At 33.3% G+C, this 22,959-nt stretch overlaps 1 long non-coding RNA gene across 6 annotated transcripts; it reads right to left on the bottom strand.

The window, feature by feature from the left end:
* Positions 1–7,430: 7,430 nt before the first annotated feature.
* On the bottom strand, positions 7,431–19,368 carry LOC117927510. Of its 6 annotated transcripts, XR_004653363.1 has the most exons (12): positions 18,176–19,368; positions 17,331–17,671; positions 15,641–15,690; positions 15,383–15,552; positions 15,020–15,195; positions 14,725–14,943; positions 14,574–14,626; positions 13,942–14,166; positions 10,914–10,978; positions 10,158–10,446; positions 9,451–9,551; positions 7,431–7,781 (listed from the first exon to the last, which is right to left on the bottom strand). It is a non-coding gene; the product is annotated as an uncharacterized LOC117927510 (long non-coding RNA). The 6 variants fall into 6 exon arrangements; XR_004653361.1 differs by having other exon boundaries at positions 7,431–7,753; positions 15,383–15,690; XR_004653362.1 differs by lacking the exon at positions 15,641–15,690.
* Positions 19,369–22,959: the final 3,591 nt, after the last annotated feature.

Genomic DNA, 22,959 nt, shown 5'->3' with positions numbered 1-22,959 from the left:
CAAAGGTGTTATATGTCTTGTTAAGGTTAGATTATATGTACTAAATTATTTTTAGAGGTTAAGAGATGGAGAGAAGAGATTGAATTTTAAATTTTTTTTACTTACATTAGAAAAGGAATGTAGGTTTGATTTTATTTTATTTATTTCCATTTTTTGACATTTGGTTTTACTTTATTGATCCAATGCAATTGCACATGCTTCCTCAACAATTGGGATTGCATTTTGTTACTCAACACTCATCCTCTATTATACTTTGATTATTCCTGGAATTATTTAGATTGTGTAGAATGATTGAAAAATGATAAGGGTAATCAATCATTCTCATATATTATAATCATTGCCTACTTGTACTCAAAATGATAAGGAAACTTGCGTTTGAGCATTCAATTGTGTCTTGCTACACAAAAATTGTTGGGAATCTTGGATCACTCCATTCCCATGCCTTGGATCTCATAGGGTGTATGCATCTATTCTTAGGGTTCTCTAGATCTAACTTAGGGAAAAATAATGGTTTCGAAAACCATTATAAAATAAAGATTTAGAGATTTGAAACTCATACATGTGATATGGATGTTCTCAGATCAAAATCCATCCATTAAAGAAAATGCCCGAAAAAATTGGAGTCTCTTTTCTCAAGTTGTTGCCCATGTGTGCATCTCGTGCAATTCTTGTGCATGTAGTCTATGTGTGTCTTGTGTGATTCCCATGCATGCAACCTATGCACATCTTGTGCAATTCTTGTGCATGCAGCCTGTATGCATCTTGTGCACTATAACCCTACATCCTAGGTGATCTTGTACACCTATGATTTTTCTCCCGATGACTCGAACCATGATCTTGGCACTCCAAAGTGTGGGCTTTGGAAGGGAGGGGGCTACACCTCTCTCTCTAGAGGTGGAAAACAATTCTCACCAAAAGTCATTAGGAAACCCTAACCTTTAAAGGGGTATTTATAGGATTGCCCATTGGGCTTAAGTGACGTAAAACCATCAAGGCTTGGGTTACTTAATTTAGTCCAAAATAAGTCTTAATTGATTAATTAACCATACAAGACCATCTAATTAATCAACTAACCCAAACTAGACATCTTGTTGTTCATTATCCATTATGCAACCTTACGAAATTACAAAAAACCCTTATGCACAAGAATAAACTTAGAGTCAATCGAACCCTCATAAACTGTGTCATCATGGTATATAAGCTCAGAGTGGGGACTATTGGGACCCATAGGAGTATTGGCTCCCTCATAATCCAATTCTGAAGTTGATTCAACATTCCACTAAAAAGAATCAACTACACTCCAAGTCCTCATATAAATAACAACAAGACAAAGCTCAAGTCTTTGACCTACTACCCACTTCATGCATACTCCTCATAAACTAGTGTTCGCAATCTAACTAGGTGGTGTTGTCACCTATCAAGATTACATCTCTAATCCTTGAATTACAAGTCCTACTTATTTAATAATCAATTGACATACTCTAACTTCAAGGAGCATATGTTAAATTCTACTAAAAGAATTACTATGGCCAAAATTTCATGATTACACGTCATTCAGATCACCCAAGGGGACACATTGTCCCAATCCCATGAGATATCATGGTATCTATATTGAGAATACCTGTTGCCACCAGCATCCATCAATAGTGATCCAATCCATAGGGATATATGACCACGTTAAGGTCTCGCTCATAAATCAAAGCCTCTTGTTGATTTTGGGATAAACTCAATATCCTCTCAAGGTTGAGAGTCCATAGAGTATAGTAGCTTGGTAAATCATGACAATTGATAGCCTTGCGTCATGATTCATCGTATATCCTATCCAATGTGCATCACATACATTAGAACACTCACTATAGAAAACCCATCCTGATAGCTAAGACAAACCATCCCTCCAATTAGGAGGTGGTATACTACAATCTCTATTGGATTGTCTAAATCCATAAACCGATTGTAGATAACTTATATAGTTACAAGGAAGACATAGGTTGAATGCTTAAATCAATATCATTACATCAAAGAAATAGCAAGGGGATAGTTAAGTCTAACTTTGTTAAATGATAGGGATAATTGATTATTCCTAGAACTATTTAGACTATGTAGAATGCTTGAACAATGATAGGGATAATAAATCATTCCCATCTATTATAATCATTGCCTCCATATACTCAAAATGATAAGGGAACTTGCCTTTGGACATTCAATTGTTTCTTGTTGCACCAAAACAATAAAAAATAAAAAAACACATAGGACATGCCATACATCATCTAGAACCATGACTCAACTTAATATCTAAAAGTTATTCCATGATTCATTATAGAACTTGAAGTGTGAACTATGGATTATGTTAGGATAATTGTATCATTTAGATTTTGATTGATGTCTCATCTCTACACAATTGACTAATTTTTTTGGGTGGCAAGAATTTCAATCTTTATGTATACTATGCATCAAGATATCTCACTCCATTCTCTCTCATCATTGTCTAGAGAATTCTTCACTCTCTAAATTCTCACGAGTTTAACAAAACCTAGCCTCTTCTCAAGCATCACTTTATTCTCTTTCACCATTGTTTTCTCTTCTCTTTCTATTCTTCATATGTATTTTTTATTTTAGAGCTTAAGGAACTGGTTTGATTACTTCAAGTGTGTGTTTCTAAGTTTTGGATCATCATTTTTTGGAACTTTTATGTATTTCTTTGAGTTTTGTTTTTTTTATTTTATTTGGTGAGTTTGTGGTTTTGCTACAAGAGAGCAGTGGTGATTTTGAAGGTTTCCTTAGTCATAACAATGCCATTAATGGCCAAAAACCAAGAACTTCTAGCCTCATGAAGATTTTAGTACATTTCTCAAAACTAGGGTTACACATATTTCTCTTTGTTTTGACATTTTGTCTTCTATATTAACAGATATGAGTTCATGAGAACAAGTGACAATTGATTGATCCATTTCTATTTGATTCTTTTTTTATTCATGGTTCATGTTTTGTTTATTTTCTATTCTTGCTAAATCCAATCGATGACTATACTTGTTTTTTTTTTTAGTTTGGTTTATGCAATTTTTGAACTCTCTTTTCATGTATCTATTATCAGTTCTCAAAATCAAATTAATATGTGACCAATTGCTCATGTAAGATAAGATGGAAATGATAGAATATGGATTGTGTTGATGAGCTTCTCTTAAGATATCTACAGACAAAACATTATTATTATTTTCAATAATTCTATTTATTAATTTGTATGTGTGAAAAGTTTGTAATTTCAATTGTGTTTTTGCCATCAAGTTTCTCTGCATTCTTCCTTTGTTATTTGGAATTTGGTTCTATGTGAATATGGAGTTTTATCTACCAAGACCAAGAGTTAGAAGCTAAACTTGTCTTTGATATGTTGAAAGCAAATTATTAGGATTGCTGTCCACATCTTGAGTCCCATTTGTCACAAATTTTCCACTACCTTTTAGGTGGGCATTAAAGATTTTACAATGGATCAACACAAAATAGGTCCAAATTAAAAAGAAACAAAGTGGGTTTTTTTTTTTCTTTTATGAAAGAAAAATGAAAATTTTAAGTGGTTCTCGTTATTTTCCATTAAAGAAATAAATATGATGAGGTTGAAGGCTACTATAGTGGAAGACTTTTGTTTAACTAAGAGGGATAATTAAGAAGACTAAAAAATTAGAATATTCTATAATTTAGATTATGATCTTCTCATCCTTATGTAGCCTCATCTATGGATGGCTACCTTTTGTCATATGATTGTGATATGGGAAGATTGTTTTAGGTGGACATTAAACTTATCTTTGATATGTTGAAAGCAAATTATTAGGATGCAATCCACATCTTGGGTCCTATTTGTCACAAAATTTTCACTACTTTTTAGGTGGACATTAAAGATTTTACAATGGATCAACACAAGATTGGTCCAAATTAAAAAAAAAAAAAAAAGTGGTTTTTTTTTCTTAAGAAAAATGAAAATTTTAAGTGGTTCATCATTTTCCATTAAAGAAATAAATATGATGACGTTGAAGGCTACTATAGTGGAAGACTTTTGTGTAACTAAGAGGGAGAATTAAGAAGACTCAAAAACTAGAATATTCTATAATTTAGATTATGATCTTCTCATCCTTGTGTAGCCTCATCTATGAATGGATGCCTTTTGTCGTATGATTGTGATATGGGAAGATTGTTTTAGGCGGGCATTAAATTTATCTTTGATATGTTGAAAGCAAATTATTAGGATTGTTGTCCACATCTTGGGTTCCATTTGTTACAAATTTTCCACTATTTTTTAGGTAGGCATTAAAGATTTTACAATGGTTCAACACAAGATTGGTCTAAATTCAAAAGAAACAAAGTGGGTTTCTTTTTTTTTTTTTTTTTATGAAATTTTTAAGTGGTTGTCATCATTTTCCATTAAAGAAATAAATATGATGAGGTTGAAGCTCATTATAGTGGAAGACTTTTATGTAACTAAGAGGGATAATTAAGAAGACTCAAAAACTAAAATATTCTATAATTTAGTAATTTTAAGAATTTCTTCAATTTTATATCTCAAGGTTGCTTCCCTGGTCACCAACTTTTAACTTTAATTGGATTGGCCTCTATTAAAAGATCTAATGCACAACAACTAATTTTTGTGGATATTTAATTTTTAATTTTTCAAATTTTATTTTTGTTGTGAAGATTAACTGAAGTAGTTGTTGTTATCGTTAATTCATTATGTTATTCTAGATTGTTTTTGAAGGCCAATTTTGATTCCATGCTAATTTATTTAGATTGTCTATCTAATGGGATTGATTGTCACATCTATTTCACATTCTAGCAAGATTAATAAAACAATATTAAGCAACTGTGTAGTTTATTAATAGAAATATTAATAAATTTTTAACTTCTATCTCAAGCCTAAATTGAATAACAGTTTGCATTGGTTTGAAAATTGAAAATTATACAAATTAAATTTTTTGTTAGAAAATTAAGAGTGTGTTTGACAATTATTCTAGAAAGTATTTTTAATTTTTCTAATACTTGAAAATTTTTATCTTTTAAATATTAAAAATGTTAGAAAGATTTTCAAAAATCATTGTCAAATACACTTCAAAAAACATGTAGTTTGAATAGCCAAATACATGTAGAAAAGTGGATGTAGGGGATAAACTTGACGGGATTTCATTGTATTCAGTTTATAAGAGAATGAAGTTCTAGAAATGAGACACCAATTCAAAATTGGGCAGCCTATACAAAAATTGTGTCCTCAGTGTGAGTTGGAAAAAAGACAAGAAACTGTGGCATAGGTAAACTAATGTGCTAGGCATGAGTCTTTGCGTACCGGCCCCAGAAACATTACAATTGAGCTTCATGGGAGCTGAAGTGTTTCCCTTAAAATTTTTCGTGCGCAATTGTTGAGAAGATAGCCTGGTTGCTGAAGATTCCTATGAGCATTGCTGGAGATTTTGATCACATCAAGAAAAAATTCTTGGCTGCATTCTTACCTTCCAGTTTTGCTTATCTGCAGAAAAAATTATATTTGCAGGTTGATCCTGTATGTTAGGATTCAATATGATAAAAGAGTTAATTTTTTGCTCTCTGGATGTGCTTTAATGGCTTTCAGAAGCTCTTGGTAGTGGAATTGAAGCTCTTGGTACGTTAAATCTGTGCCACGCCAGCACTAGCTTTGATTAAAAAATTTGATGCAGGCGTCTTAAGGCCAGTCCAATCCATGCCAAGCCCCAAATGTGCATAAACAGGGAGCATCCCTTTCAATTTGCTCCCCATTTCCGGTGTGGGATTCATTTTCACAAAGATATGAAAAATTACACTACCAATTAACTTGAACCCTGGTCTTCAATATGGAATTTAAGGCCTTTGCCAATGAACTACATTGCTTTTAGTTTCACTATATATTTATATATATTAGTTTATAAAATAAAATTTATTTGTTTATATATTATAAATTAATTAAAATAAAATTATTGTACATAAATTAAATTTAATTATAGTAATTAAATACAAGAAAAATATAAATTTATAAATTAAATTATTAACATTTTTAAATAAAAGTATATATATAAACATTTCTTTTATATTCTTTAATATATCCAAATTAATTATATTATATCCTTCAATATATGTCAATTTTTTTATTAAAATAATTTCAATATATGTGTTATTAATTTTATAAATTAAATCTCAAATAAAATATTCTATATAAATATTAGAAATGATTTAATTTTTTACTTTAAATATAATAAAACATGTTTTAAATAAATATAAATATAAATATATTAAAGGATGTTAAGATATTTTTTTCTTAAAAAATTGATAAATATTATCTTTGATCATATCATTCTCAATTACACTTATAAAATAATTTTAACATGTATATTCTTACTTATTTTATTATTTTATTTTCATTGTTATGACATTCAAATTATCTTTCTTTTATATATATATAAATACTTTCTATCAAATTGGAACTGAATTAACATAAAGGAAGACTTCCATAGTTGGATACAAAAATCATTGTTGTGAGTGGAGCTGCTATAGTAATATATATATTTCAAGTTGTAGGGGCGGCCAAGCACAATCCAATCCACGTCCAACTTAGGCCGCTCTTACTATAGTGTTTTGAGTGGACTAAATTGTTTAGTTCAAAAGGTAATGGAATTTTTTTAAGAACCCGGAAAGGCGATGGGCTCGGGTATTGTCTTTGTCCTATCACATTTCGTTTTGATTATATATAAAATTAAATTAAATTAATTTTTATTTTCTTATTTTTAATAATAATAATAAGTTATAAAAATTATAATATTTTAATTATTTATAAAATATATTTATTTTAATGTAATTAAAAAAAGTTAAAACGGGGTAGGCGAGACGGGTATGATAATTTCTCAGACTCGCCTCATCTTGTTTAATTTTTTTAACGAGACGAGCACGTTGTCATCCCTATGACCAATTCCTAAAGCACTCATAAAAGGAAACTTCAACGATCCATATCCGGCCTTGTAGTTGACACTATGTGTACAGTAAATACTTAAAAACAAATAAAGACTATGATTCAATTGGTCACTAAAGCAAGATAATGAGACCCAACTAGCTGAACCATTACTGTTTACAAATTATTGATGGGGTTCTAAGTTCACGGCTCTATTTTTTTTTCCCCTCAAAAATACCAATCAAAAAAGGGGCAAAGCTTCAAAAACCTAAAGTTTGGATGCCAAGTTCAAGTCTCTAACAAGACCCCAAGAGTTTCTTGTATTTTCTCTACATTTTTACCAAAATGGTGGCTTGTTTGGTGATCATATTTGGTAATTTCACAATCATGTCTTGAGTTACCATGAAATATGTTGAGAGGCCTCCAAGAAACATATTCCCTTTTCATGCATCCCCAAGTCCAGGCCAATGGGCAACAACAACAGATGAACAAATCAATATGCAGACTTGAGATTCTTTGTCTTCTATGGAAGACTACAAAGGAGTTATCATAAGGCCTATTCTCCAATCCCGTCAACTTATAAGTATCCAACAGGCTTTGAGAACCAACCATGTTGACTAACAGACAATTCAAAACCAAAACAACAAAAAGTAAGTGTTAGCACAGAAGAAGAGTGAGAGTTATATAGTTTTGAGATGATTTTAGGTAGGGGGCGATACTTTTCCCTACCTTTCTTAACATGTGAACTCAAGAATATGATATGCCCAAGTGAGCTGCTTGGAGGGGAGGGGCATGACTCACATTCTTGCAGAAATTGATCCCCTGCAGAACCCATCTAGACATGAATCCTCTGAAAATTAAAAATTTTAGAAATGAATGCCAATGTGAAAATCAAGTACATCCATAACAAAAGAAGGAACCATGTAACTGTAATGGAGTCATCTTGCTACTGTGATCAACAATTGTTCACAAGTATCGTGAACTTTTAATGAGTGTTCAATGATATTATGATCATAATTTAAGAATAAGCTTAAACCTTCATAAAACCCCTATGCATCCAATGTAAATTGTGCAATCATAATCATACTGCTTTCTTAGATGAGTAATAACTTGTCTATTTCATGTCTTTATCTTTTTTCTGAAAGTATCAGAACAAAGTAGGCTACCGTATATAAAGTAGATCCACATATACAGTATATGTGGATCCTAGAAGGAACAAAGAAAAGATAACTGCTAGAGGAAGAAAATACACTACACATGCAATACATTTCATAAAGGAAAGCCACAGCAAAGACCCTCTTTGTCATGTTTTCCCAGCAAAATAACTGGTTAAGGAACATATGCTCCATATTTGCCCCCTTTCCCTCTAAATGCTAGACTAGTATAGAATTGCTCTCCATATGCCTTCCGGCTCTCAGTCACCATCCTTAGGAGCCAACCTGATGACAAATCCTGCATGGTCCCAGGATGGGTCATTAAGTATGACACCACCAGAAAAAAGTATCACTAAGGTGTTGCTTAGATATATTTTTGGTTTTCTATTTTTAAAATAGAAAATGATAGTAACTCATAAGATGCAAAAGCTATTTAAGATAATGACTTTTGACAAAAGTTTAAAAAAATTGAAGTATTAAAATTCTATCTCAAATTTTGAAAATTTTACAAATAATTTTTGAGGACATAAGGCAAATCCATACTTTTTATATTAGAGTTATTATATTTTATATAAGATTTACTAATATTTTCAATTTTTAAGAAAAGAAAACATGAACTGTATCCCAGAAAGCACTAAATGATTACTTGAAAGGGCTGTTCACATAAATAATGATACCTTCTTGGCAAGATGTGTTTATTAACAAACATTTCCAATGCCTTTCCACAAACTCACCAAATAAGGATCTTAAATTTTGTTACAAACCCACCCCTATTCTCCTTAATGTCACTTCTCACTACTTTCCTCAACAATTTTAATCCCATTAGCTGCATACCTCTTTATACTTCATTCCTACTACCTTGCTTGCAGAATGGAATTTACCTAATCCAAGCATTGCAAATGTGATAAAGCCTAAGTGGAGTTGTAAGAGGGATGTTGCTGCCCCCAATGTGAAATGCTTCTCAACATGGATATATACTTAAGAAAAATAGAAACTATCAAACTTCATTGCATTGGAAAAAAAACTATATTGACCAAGCGCCCATCCCCTGTCTTCCCTAGCTAGGGATTAGTCATTCAAGGATCAGTTGCGACACCACGATGAAAGACAGTTCTTAGGTGCAAACAATGAACTATAATAGGCTTGTATTGATATTAAGATGAATTAAGTACTCCAAGTATCTATACAACAAGGACAGAAAAACTTTAAAGGAGTGCTCATTGAAATTATAATTAAGAAGCAATTGTGTCGGTTGTAGAAACACAATGGCATGAAAATTATAACCTACAAAGCATAGAAACCTTTCAAGCCTGCTCAACAATCAAAAAGGAAAACCATCAATTGCAATTGAGGTCAATAACGTACCACAATAAGAATAGGCCAATTAAACTTCCTGCTTTTCCTTTAAGCACCTTTGTCTTAGATTTCAAGCATTGGGTGTAGCTTTGACTTCTGCAACCATGAAGCTGCAACAGATGGTAGAATCTTAACTGAGTTTCCTTTGTGTGAAAAAGCATCTATTGAAACATTGATTACAAATTGTATTTAGAAAGGTAGAACTAATAGCTAACCTGAAAAAGATAAAAGAGCAAGATTGAGGAACAAAATTTAAAGGAAGACACCAATCAAGTTTACTAAAGGGTAGTTGAGTTGGTGATAGAAACATGATGGCATGAAAGTATAACTTATACAACAAAGAAACCCATCATTTTTACTCCATAATCAAAACAAAAAACCATAAGTTATTATTGAGGTCAATAACATACCATCATACTTATTTTAGGAATTTAGTTTGCATCTGCATAATTTCCCCCTCTCCAACATATAGAAAAGAAGTTTTTGTTAATTATAGAAGTGAAACCCCATATTTGGACCCATAAAAAAGAGGGTTGTGCATCTGTGGTTGGTCAAGCATGCATGGCTGAAGAAAAGAGGAGTGATATTTCTCTTTCCACTTCTAGAACAGGAAAAACAAAATTGAATATAAATTCATATTTTCCAATGATGTCATGTTGCAAAAAGTCGGAGAAGTAGGCAACATTGAGCCAAATTTCCTGCTCTAATTTAAGCACCTTTGTCTTGGAACAGGAAAATTCGAGATTTCAAGTACTAGGTGTTGCACATAGCCCTTCGTTTAGTAAAAAGGACCTGAGCTTAGGATAACTTGAGATCAATAGCACTTGAAGAAACTTTAGTAAAAAGCTTGCTCGAAGTTAGAGGAATAAGAAACATGAAATTTTCATCTGTAAAGGCTTGAAGGACTAGTCCCACTTAGACGCAATGTCTCGAGCTTCTCACAATCTTGAACCCAAACTAAAGCTAGGTTAGGGCCAAACTCCACTTCCAAAAAGTACAGGATGCCTGAAAAATCAAGGATCGATCTTTATGATAAATACAAAAATTGAAAATAAAAAAATTGATTTACACAAGTAAAAAGAAGATAAAGGAAAAACCCTTGATTAATGATGAGTTTTGAAATGCACCTTTTGTCCTTCTACATGTAAAGAAGATTTACAAAAGAATCAAGTAGAAACTGATGTTAAGATTATTATTTTGATGTTAATGGAATAATGGGAGTGCCTTAGGAAATGAATGAACTCCAAGACTTGAAAATATTCTTTGTAAGAAGATGGTAGCATTTCTATGGACTAAAACCAGTATCAAATATCTAAGAAGTGGAATAAGCAAATGTGTTTGAAATATGCAACCAAAAAACCAAGTCAGCTGGAACTCAAATAAGCAAGTGCAAATATAAAACTTCTTAAGATCAAACATAAGCTAGAATATTATTATTGCAACCAAATGATTAATTGAGATCAAGGGCATACCGCCATATGAATAGCCTGCATTTGTGATCAGGAAATTTTGAATTTCATGAGCATCTACTTTCTTCCTGCATATGGTGAAGAAACTTATACATTCATTATTAATGGCCAAAACTACATAAGTTTATAAAAATAAAAAAACTAAAACATAAAAAACATACAAACCAAATGAACTCAAAAAATAAAGAAAGAAAGAATTGTACAATGGTAAGAGGTGTGTCAGCTAAAAAAAAAAAAGGTTGTCATGCAAATTTGCAAAATAAAATATGATTTAATTACCTTGAAAGAGAAATAAACTCAAAATATTTTAGAGAAAAAAAAAAGAATTAGGAGAGGTGAGAAACAAGGCTTTCACATTTTTAATATTTATATGAGAAAATTTGAATTGTTAGAAGTACCAAATTGAAAATAAGAGAGAGACTGATCTCACCTTTCAACAAATAAGGCAAGGGATTAATTTAAAAAAAATTCCAAGACACAATCCAACATCTGATCTAACAAGCCACCTCTTGGTTACATTTGAATATTAAACAAAAAGTTTACTAATTAATTCAAAAGTAGTTGAGTCACTTACTAGTGATACAAAATTGCATTGACAAAAAAAATGAAAATAAATTATAACTCAGAGATAAGAATTAAAAAAATAGCAGTAAGTTGCAAATTGAGGGGGTTTAATGGAAGTATTTGTCATCTATTTGTATGAAGAGGATACTAAAAATGTTGGGTCAATATTCTCCTTTTTCCTCTAAACATCTCTCTTTTATAAAAGGACAATCCCTGATTTCAAGTCTTCTAGGCATTGCAAGTAGCCCTAAGACCCAATTGAGGGCCTCTCAGATGAGACAGTGCAAGAGACTTTCAATGGAATCAAAAGTAATCAGTAGTATTAAAACTATAAACTTAAGTAGAAACTCATAGCAAATTTACAAGAGTTGTCTTTTGTTAATGAGGCAGTCTCTAGTTCCATTTTTGTGATATAAAACAAAATTCACATAAATTTAATTCATATATGAAAAGTTTTCTTTATGTGGAGATGTGCATTATCTTGGGCTAATCTTCTCTTTTGACCTTTAAGAGAAAATGTTTGAGGAAAGCCTCAATTTCTAGATTCATAAGTGTGGCATGAAATTTCCTTTCCCTTAGCAAAGAGCTTAGACAACCCATGGTACTTTAGGAATTGCAGGGCTCTGGAGCCACATGAAAAGAAATTCCAATTTAGTAATGTGATGATAAAAAAATAGTTTATAATTATAGGAAGCATGCATGTGTATTATGCTAACAATGGCGGAAGTTGTAAGGAATGTGAGTCTATCCCATGCCATAAATTGGCAAGGGCTTGATATTCTTGGACTCCATGATGCAAGGTTGTATTAGGTTGCAAACAACAACCATTTATGAGTTAACAATATTTACAACTTAATTTGAAATTTGTAAAAGTGAACAACATATTACTTTAGGTTGATGGCCACAATCTAAACACATTACAGTGAAAATATAAGAAAATGCTCTTCACCTATAATATTACAACCTTGTCATTAGTAGATCTTAAGATATGTATAAAACTTTGTAATGACTTCGATTTTCTCCATGTAGCATATGCATATAGTGAAAATATAAGAAATACCAGGCCAGCTTCAAAGAATTATAAATTCTCGAATAAAAAATCGTATTTAAGACTTTGTAAAGTGATTGCATACTTAAAAACTGTACTTGCTACAATGAAACCTAAGAAGAAAAAAAAAAGATTGATACCAGAGTGAGAATGAAACTGCATAACTTTGCTGCATAAGAATTCAAAAGCCATGGCATATGTGAAATGAGGGTCCAAGATACTGTAAATGATGATAAACCAACCAAGGCTCTTCAATCTTGATAAATTATATGTTTTTATGGAACTGGTTATACTTGGACTTAATATTAAGCATATCAACTTAAAAAACATGGGAACCTATCAGGCTTACTTAGAACTAATTTTTTCTTTTTTTGAAAATAACATCTAACGTTGAGGTCAAGAACACACCATAATTTGAATAGACCCTATTGAGAAACTTTTGATTTCACGTGCATTTTTTTTTTCCTTCTTCCAACATGGAGAAGAATTTTTTTTAAATGAAGCATATAAACTAACAACTTAGAGCAACCTATAAGGTTTACTTCCAAAAAAAAAAAAAACATAAAGAACAATGATGTTTAGTACAAGGATAGGCATGCAGATGTTTTAAAAAGGTGACATTTTGGAGAGCTAGGGAGGCTAAGGATTCTATAATCTAGATTCCAAGAGAGGTGAGAGATGTAGGAAGGAAACACTCATCATTTGAAAGGGAAACCATTTCTGAGAGAACATCCAAATACAAAAAGATGAAATAAGCTTGGGACTTATGTATTATAATATTTTATGTCATTTTTTATATATTATTTTTAATAGAAAATACTTCTCATTTGCATTATCAAGCAGGCTCTGGATTTTCTAATTTTTCTCTCACTAGCCTAGGTAACTTAGACTACGCGAGAAGGATAACTGGATAACTATATTTTGGGTAAAGCTTCAAATCATGTTTGAACCATTTTTAACTCTCATGAAATAATTTACAGGAAAATAAACACAATATATGGTTGATTGCTAGAGTTGAAGCTCTAGTTGTGCCTAAACATGTTTATGGTTTCATTTAAGTTGCGTCATCAGCCTCTTATCCTGTAAGACAACAAAGTTTAGGACACAACGAATGAACATCTTTGGAAATAATGAAATAAAAGGTACACCAAGATTTACGTGGAAAACCCTCTAATAACAAGGGAAAAACCACAGGGCAATCATAGAAATAATCCACTATAGTAAAAAGGAAATTACAATATTCTCACAATTTTCTTTTTAAGAAGAAAGGAAAAAAGAAAAAAAAAAAAAAAAAAGAACTTGAGGTATTAAAATTTTGAGAAAATAAAAAATGTTCAAATCACCAACTAGAGAAACAAATCCTACAACAACATTTCTGCAATTGTCTAAGGATCAAGAAACAAGCTTCAAACTTCTTACATTATATATGTCAAGTTCCAAAATCAAAGATAGCTGATTTTGCTTGAGCCACTAAAACTGAAAAAGCACACACAGACATCCATTGAGTTCAGTTCTTCTTAGAGTGCCATAAGTCTCAAAATTCCTCTCATTTTTATGCCATCAACTAGCAGAGAAATCATTGTATGGCACATTCTCAAGCCCATCCATTTTAAATGTGTCTATCATGCTTCCACCACCTATCAACTTACATTCAGGAAGTATGAAAAAAAAAAAAAAAAAGGAAAAAAGGGTTAGACCAACAGAGTAGAATTTACCTAATCCAAGTATTACAAATGTAATAAAGCCCAAACAGAGTTGTAAGAGGGATGCTATCGCTCCAATGTGAAATGCTCTATATCAACACATATATATGCACAAACAATGAACTATAACGGGTCTATCTTGATACTAATATGAATCAAGCATCCCATGCATCCATATAACAAGGACAGAAACTTTTAAAAAGTGCTCATTGAAATTATTATTAAGAAATAGTTGTGTTGGTGATAGAAACACAATATCATGAAAATTATAACTTACACAGAACCTATCAAGTTTACTCAATAATCAAAAAGGAAAACCATCAATTATGATTGAGGTCAATAACATACCACCATACTTATGTTAGGAATTAAATTTGCATCTGAATTGTTTTTTCCCCCTCCTACATGTAGAAAAGAAGTTTCTGTTAATTATAGAAGTGAACCCCATATTTGGACCAATAAAAAAGATGGTTCTGCATCTGTGGTTAGTCAAGCATACCTGGCTGAAGGAAAAAGGAGTGATCTCTCTCTCAACTTTCCAGAGTGGGAAAAACACAATTCAATATAAATTCATATTTTCCAATAAAGTCATGTTGCTGAATGTCAGAGATGTAGGCAACCTTGAGCCAAACTTCCTCCTTTCTCCTTTAAGCAACTTTGTCTTAGAAAAAGAAAATTGAGCTGGATTTCAAGCATTGGGTGTTGCATGCAACCCTTCCTTTAGCAAAAAGGACCAGAGCTCAGGACAACTTAAGATTAATAACACTTGAAGAAACTTTCAGAAAAAAGCTTACTTCAAGTTAGAGGACAAGCAGCATGATTTCATCATCTCTAAAGGCCTAGTGGACCAGTGCTACTCCGACACGTGTATCAAACTTCTTAGAATTGAACCCAAACTGAAGCTACCATGGGGTCAAACCCCCCTTCCAGAAATTACAGGACCTGAACATGCAAGGATCAACCTTGACAACTAATGTAAAATTGGAAAAGAAAAAAAAATTAATGAACAAAAGTAAAAAAGGAAAAATAAAAATAAAAATAACAAAGAGAGATGAAGTTTTGGAGAGACAGGGAAGCTAAGGATTCCATTCTCCTGATTTCAAGAGAAGTGAGAGATGCAGGAAGAAAACACTCTTCATCTGAGAAGGAAACCATACCTGGAAAGATATCCTCAATAATCAACTTGGGAAGAGAGGTGAGGGTGTGGAGGCCCCACTCAGATATGGGATTTTCAGATTCTCACACCTTTATTGAGATACTGTACTTCAAATCCAAAGTTAACCAGAAGATTTTTGTTCCTGCCTACCCCAATCTTCTTTAGATCAAACTGAAACCAAGAGAAATTTATTAATAACCTGAATATAAATTGACCTTCAAATTAGTTAACTGTACGTGACCTTATCAATGTAGTATACCTGAACAATGAACTTCTGTTACTTTGAGAAACCACGCCAGTCTCACGGATCTAAATAAGTAATTGTGTAATTAAAAAGAGTGAATGAAATTGAGAACTAGCAAAAGACATCCCATAAAAAGTTGTGGCATGAAACTATATTTGTTTTGCTGCAGAATAATTCATAAGCTGTGGTTTGGACTGTAGAGTCAAGAGTAAATCATGTTGCAAAAAAATTACAGAATGCCAACTTTCTCTCTCTCTCTCTCTCTCTCTCTCTCTATATATATATATATATATATAGAGAGAGAGAGAGAGAGAGAGTGAGTGAAGCACAGGATAAGAGCAGGAAGATGAACTGGTGATAGAAATACTTAGTATGAAAAATGAAGGTGACCAACTTACACAAGAACAAAAAGAAAAAAATTCATCCAGCGGAGAAGTAAAAAATATGCCAATATGTGAAGAGGCTGCAATCATGTTTAGAAACTTCATTTAATCTTCACAAATTTTTCCCCTTTCTACATTTTGATATTGGGTCAATGAAGTTGGAAGAGAGCTAAATTGGTAGATATAACTAATTGTTCACTTGCATTTCTTAATTAGGGAATGGAACATCTCTCATCTTTTTCTTCACCCTGTCTACGACCTGCCTCATCCCTGTCAAAGCAGGACCCATGTGAATGTCCTTTAATCATTCAAAAAGCTTTTTGTCTTCATTAAAAAGAAAATTGTTTCATTTGTCAGACTTTCAGTTTATTTTTTCTCTACTAACCTACTCTAATATTGGAATAGCAATTCACATCTAGATATCCATATCTAAGTCCACTAAATATAATAGCATGCAGAAAAGAAATAATTTTTTTTTATATAAATTTACCACTTCCGAACCAAATCCGAGAAAATGGTTTTAAAAATTGGAAAGTTAAAAATATCATTTAAAAGAAAAAAAGACAAAGGAAAGAGGATGAATTTAGTAACTCAATGGCATGGTGTCTTTGATCCAAATTGATGGTCCCCAGAGAAAACGAAGTTGATGTTGTACACACAATTAAGTTATCCCTAAGTATAAGAAAAGTAAGGAAATGATAGGAAAATGGTAGTAATATTGTACTTGCAAGGATTGGGGGTTGAATGGCTTTCTGCTTCTATTTCTTTTCTAGTACCCACAAAATGCATTTCTATTTCTAGTTATTATTCTTCAATGCATATATTCCCCATCTACCCGAAAGTAGGGGATACTTTCCGCATCATTGATTTGAATAGACCACAAACTTATTATTCAAAAGCTTTTGATTCCACTTGCATTTTTTTCCTTCTTCCTACATAGAGAAGATTTTTTTTTAAAATAGAGCATATCAACTAACAACTCAGAGCAACCTGTAATATTTACTTCAAAAAATAAAAATAAAAATAAAAATGCAAAAAACAATGATCCACCATTGTGATTGAGAACATACAACCAAATGTGATTAGGAACCAGTTATGATAAAGAAACATCAGATTTCATCCGTGTCATTTTTTTTCCTTCTAGTTCCCACATGTAAACAAGAAATTTCTATAACTAGCTAACATTAAAACTGATATTGGGTCAATGAAAATGGGAGGGCATACCAAATCCAAAATAAGGAGAGAGAAGTGGTCTTTGCTTACATCTTGATTATGGAAAATGGAATCCTTAAAAAATTACATTAATAATTAGAAGTCCATACCTAATTGAAACTCAGGATGGGACAGGGTTGAATGGTCTTTGATCCCATGTTTCAGCATACAGAAATGAAGTTCAAGCTCAAGTTGTGATAGTTAATCAACAAAATTCGAAATCTACATCAATGCAGGGGACTTGTGCAATGTGGGGCCAGAGTTCCTCTCTCCTTTAAGCGCCTGTCTTTTAGAACTTATGATAAGCCTTAGCATTGCTGGCAGCCTTCTGAGGACTAGAATCAGGAAATCAACCTATGTATGGACACCTTCCTTGAGATACAGTAGTTCAAATCCAAAGTCAACCAGAAGGTTTTCATCCCTGCCTACTCCAATCTTCTTTAAGATGAAACTGAAACCAAGAGATAACTATTAATAATCTTAACATAAATTGACCTCTAAATTAATTGTCACCTTATCAATGTAGTATATGTGCACAAGGAACATCTATTACTTTGAGATACCATGCCAGTTTAAGGGATCTAAATAAGAAATTGTGTAATTGAAAAGGGTAAATGCAGTTGGGAACTAACAAAAGATATCTCATCAAAGATTAAGACATGAAACTGCAGTCATTTTGCTGCAGAACAATTCATAAGCTATGGTCTGGATTGCATACGTGTAAGGTCAGAGTAAATCATGCTGCAAAAAATGAAAGAATGCCAACTGCAAAGGAGTTTTTCAACAAAAAATTTCCAAGAAACAATGAAGCCACTGATCTAAGAAGCCACCTCCTGGATGCATTTAGATATTCAACAACAGTCCAGTGATTAATTCACAAGGGGTTAAGTTACTGGTATTAAAATTGCATTAAAATAAATTAAAGAAACTGGGGGTGAGTTGCAAATGAGCACACCTGACTGAATGTAAGGATGGATGAAACGTAATGTCTCCACCTACAATTTTTCTGCCTCAGTCTATGTATTATCCCTGTATCCAAATGCGGGGGATGTGGGCAATGTTGGGCCTCCTTTATTCTTTAAGCACCTTTCTTTTATAGTCGGACAATCAATGACTTCCAGTCTTCCAAGTGTTGCAGGCATCAGCCCTAAGGATCGGAGGTTAGGGCAATTTGAGATACATAGGGATTGAAGAGAAATGAGGTTTTGGAGGGCCAAGGAGGCTAGGGATTCCATTCCATGGATTGTAAGGGAGGTGAGAGAGATGAGGTTTTGGAAAGCTAGGGAGGCTAGGGATTCCATTCCATTGATTGTAAGGGAGGTGAGAGATATGGGAAGAGGACACTCTTCATCCGAAAAGGAAAGCATATCTGGAAACATATTCTTAATAGTCAATTGATAAAGAGATGTGAGAGTGTGGAGGCTCCACTCAGATATGGGAGTTTTCATATTCTTACAATCACAAATATAAAGTGATGTCAGGTTGGGGGCCAAACCCCCTTTTGGAAAGCACTCAACTCCCGGACAATCCCTTATGGCCAGCACTTGAAGAGATTTGAGGTTTCTCATTTGATGTGGAAGGGATTTCAGATTCTTACATCTCTCAATTATAAGGTGTGTGAGGCTGTGAAGGCACTCAAGTTGCTTAAGGGTGGAGGATAACTCCCCTGTTCGAAAGGACTTGAGAGACGAACAATTACTGTGGTGCATCATTCCCTCTGGTAGAGACTCTAGATTTTCACAACATTCGATATATAATTCCTTGAGTGTGGTGGGTAGCTCACCCTTTGGAAAGCATACGAGAGATGGACAGTAACTAATGTCCAAGGATTCAAGGCACATGAGTTGTAGTTGCGAGGCAACCATTTTAGACCCTTACAGTTACTCACCTGAAGCTGTCTAAGCATCAGCAGCAAACCCGAATCTGCAAATAACTCTAGGTTAGGGCATCTCCTTATTTGCAGCTCTTCAAGACACGTGAGAGTTTGCAATCCATTAATCAGATCTCCTCCACATTATTAAAAAATTTAGGCTCCATTTCGCGCATGATGGTATCTAGCTGTTTCAGAAAGGTGAAATTCTGGAGAGCCAAGGAGGCTAGGAACCCCATTGTCCAGATTCCAAGAGAGGTGAGAGATGTAGGAAGAAGACACTCATCATTTGAAAGGAAACCATTTCTGAGAGAACATCTCAGATACACAATGACGAAATAAGCTTGGGACTCATGTGTTAACAAAAAAATATTTTATTTCATTTTTTATACATTATTTTCAATAGAAAATAGTTCTCATTTTCATAATCAAACAGGCTCTAGACTTTCTAACTTTTCTCTCACTAGCCTAAGTAACTTAAGCAACACTAACAAGACAACTATATTTTGGGTTAAGCTTCGAATTGTGTTGATTACTGGAGTTGAAGTTCTAGTTTCACCTAACATATACGTTTATGGTTTCATTTTAAGTTGTGTCATTAGCCCCTCATCCTCTAAGACAGAAAAGTTTATGACACAAGAAATGAACATTTGTGGAAGGAATGAAATTAAAGGTACACCAACATTTACATGGAAAACCCTCTAATAATGAGGGAAAAACCACATGCCAATATAGAAATAATCCACTATGGTAAGAAGGAAATTACAATATTCTCGCAAATTTCTTTTTAAAAAAAAGGAAAAAAAAAACTAAAGTATTACAACTTTTAAGAAAATAAAAATATTCAAATCACCATACCAGAGAACCAAATCCTGTAGGAACATCTGCAACTAATGTCTAAGGAGAAAACAAGTTTCACATTTCTTACATTCTATACTAAGCACCAAAACCAAAGACAATTGATTTTGCTTTAGCCACTGCAAATGTAAAAGCACAACATTGACGTCCTTAAGTTGAGTTCTTCTTCGAGAGCCACAAGCGTAAAAAAATCCTTTCATTTTTATGCCATCAACTAGCAGAAAAGCCATTGTATGGAAAATCCATCAAGCTTCCACCACCTACCACCTTACATTCAGGAAGTACCAAAAAAAAAGGGAAAAAAAGGGTTAGCCCAATTGAATAGAATTTGCCTATCCAAGCATTCCAAATGTGATAATTGCCCCCAATGTGAAATGCTCCTCAACACTTACATAAACAATGAACTATAAAAGTGCTCATTGAAATTCTAATTAAGAAGCACTTGAGCTAGTGGAAGAAATACAATGGCATGAAAATTATGATTTACACAACAAAGAAACATATGAATTCTACTCAACAAACAAAAAGGAAAACTATCAACTATGATTGAGTCAATAACATACCGTCATACTTTTTTTAGGAACTCAGTCTGCCACTACATTATTTTTCTCCCTCCTACATGTAGAAAAGAAGTTTCTATTAATTATAGAAGTGAAACCCCATATTTAGACCAAGAAAAAACAGACTTAGGCATCTGTGGTTAGTCAAGCATACCTGGCTGAAGGAAAGAATGATTTATCTCTCAACTTCTAGAGTAGGATTCAAATAAGTTGCGACAAGCCTTGATGGTAGATGGATCTGAGGGGGAGAAGAAAAAGTCTGAAATTTGGTTGTGGCATCGACGTCTGGGACATGCTTCCTTTGGTTATTTTAAAAAATTGTTTCCTAGTTTGTTTGCAAAAAGTGATATTTTTGGTTTCCGTTGTAATATTTGTGAATTGGCTAAAAGTCATCGTGCTTCATTTCCGTTAATTTTGAATAAAAGTCCGTCTCCTTTTATGGTTATACATTCTGATGTTTGGGGCCCATCCAAAGTCCCAACTTTAAGTGGTTCGCGTTGGTTTGTCACTTTTATTGATGATTGCACCAGAATGACATGGTTATACTTGATGAAGACCAAAGATGAAATGAACTTATTGTTTCAAAATTTTCATAAAATGATTGAAACTCAAGACAATGCAAAGGTTCGGGTTCTGCGTAGTGATAATGGTGGAAAATATCAGAGTTCTGATCTTCAAAAGTATTTGGAAGGACTTGGCATCATTCATCAGACTACTTATTCCAATACACCCCAGCAAAATGGAGTCACTGAACGGAAAAATCGGCACTTGTTAGAGGTTGTTCGTGCTTCCTTGATAGCAGCAAAAATACCGATATCTTATTGGGGAGAAGCAATCACATCTACCGCATACTTGATCAATCGGGTACCTTCCAACTTAGTTAACTTCCAAACACCTCTCCAAGCTCTTACTAATGTTGTAGTTGCCCTAATCGTCCCAAATCTACCTCGTGTTTTTGGTTGCGTGGCATTTGTGCATCTACACAAACACTAACACACCAAGTTAACTTCCCATGCATTGCAATGTGTGTTTGTTGGATATGCATTGCACAAAAAGGGATATCGATGTTACCATCCTCCAACTCGACGAATGTTTATTACAATGGATGTGGTGTTTCATGAAGATTCAATGTATTTTTCATTTGAGTTTGAACTTCAAGGGGAGTACCAGAAGGAAATTCAGACTCTCGATTATGATTATCATATCTCTGAGGAGGAGGAATCTGGACAATCTAAACTAGTAAACTAGGAAGCGGGTGAGTTGGATATGAGTGGTCAACAATTTGGGTCCGAAGATGTCTTCACTGAAATTCCAAACCAATCGTCGTCTGTTGAGGGTATTCTTAATTTGGAACTTGATCCATTCATGAAACGGTTACCACACCGTCATAATAGAGGTATTCCTAAACCCACATATGAACCTGAATTGTCTACCAAAGTCAAATATCCCATGAGCAACTATGTGTCTAACCATCGTTTGTCTAAATCAAATAAGTCATTTGTAAATCAATTATCTACTATAGTTATTCCTAACAGTGTGCAGGAAGCCTTAGCTAATCCAAGGTGGAAAGCAACCATGAATGAAGAGATGAAATCATTGCAGAAGAATGAAACATGGGAACTCGTAGAATGTCCACCAGGAAAGAAGCCAGTTGGGTGTCGTTGGATCTATATTGTGAAGTACAAGGCATATGGTAGTATTAAATGATTTAAAGCAAGACTGGTAGCAAAAGGGCACACTCAAACTTATGGAATTGATTACATAGAGACATTTTCACTTGTAACTAAGATCAACACATTTCGAGTATTATTGTCTTTAGCTGCAAACCTAGATTGGCCATTACAACAGTTCGATGTGAAAAATGTCTTTCTGCATGGCGAGTTATCTGAAGAAGTATAAATGGATCTTCCACCAGGATGCATGGTGTCATAAAAGCAATGTCAGAAGGTGTGCAAATTGAAAAAGTCATTGTATGGGTTGAAGCAATCCCCGAGAGCATGGTTTGGAAGGTTCACAAAGTCAATGAGAGCTTTTGGCTATCGTCAAAGTAATTTAGATCACACTTTGTTCCTGAAAAAACAACATGGTCAGATTATGACACTCATCGTATATGTGGATGACATGGTAGTTATAGGAAATGATCTTGAAGAAAGAAAAGCTCTGTAAAATTATCTATCTAGAGAATTCGAAATGAAAGATCTAGGTCCTCTGAAATACTTTCTTGGGATTGAAGTTTCTCGATCAAGTGAAGGAATTTTTTTGTCTCAAAGAAAGTATGCCTTAGATCTTTTATAGGAGACTGGAATATCAGGATGTCAACCTATTAATACACCAATAGAAGAAGGTCTGAAATTGTGTGTTGAGCCTAATCAAGTATCAACCGATAAGGGAAGATACCATAGACTTGTGGGGAGATTAATGTACTTAGCTTATACAAGACCAGATCTTGTT

Source organism: Vitis riparia, chromosome 13 (assembly GCF_004353265.1).
Source record: "Vitis riparia cultivar Riparia Gloire de Montpellier isolate 1030 chromosome 13, EGFV_Vit.rip_1.0, whole genome shotgun sequence".
In the NCBI taxonomy this organism is placed as follows: domain Eukaryota; kingdom Viridiplantae; phylum Streptophyta; class Magnoliopsida; order Vitales; family Vitaceae; genus Vitis; species Vitis riparia.
The sequence above is the reverse complement of the archived record's forward strand: the minus strand, read 5'-3'. Positions and strand labels throughout refer to the sequence as shown.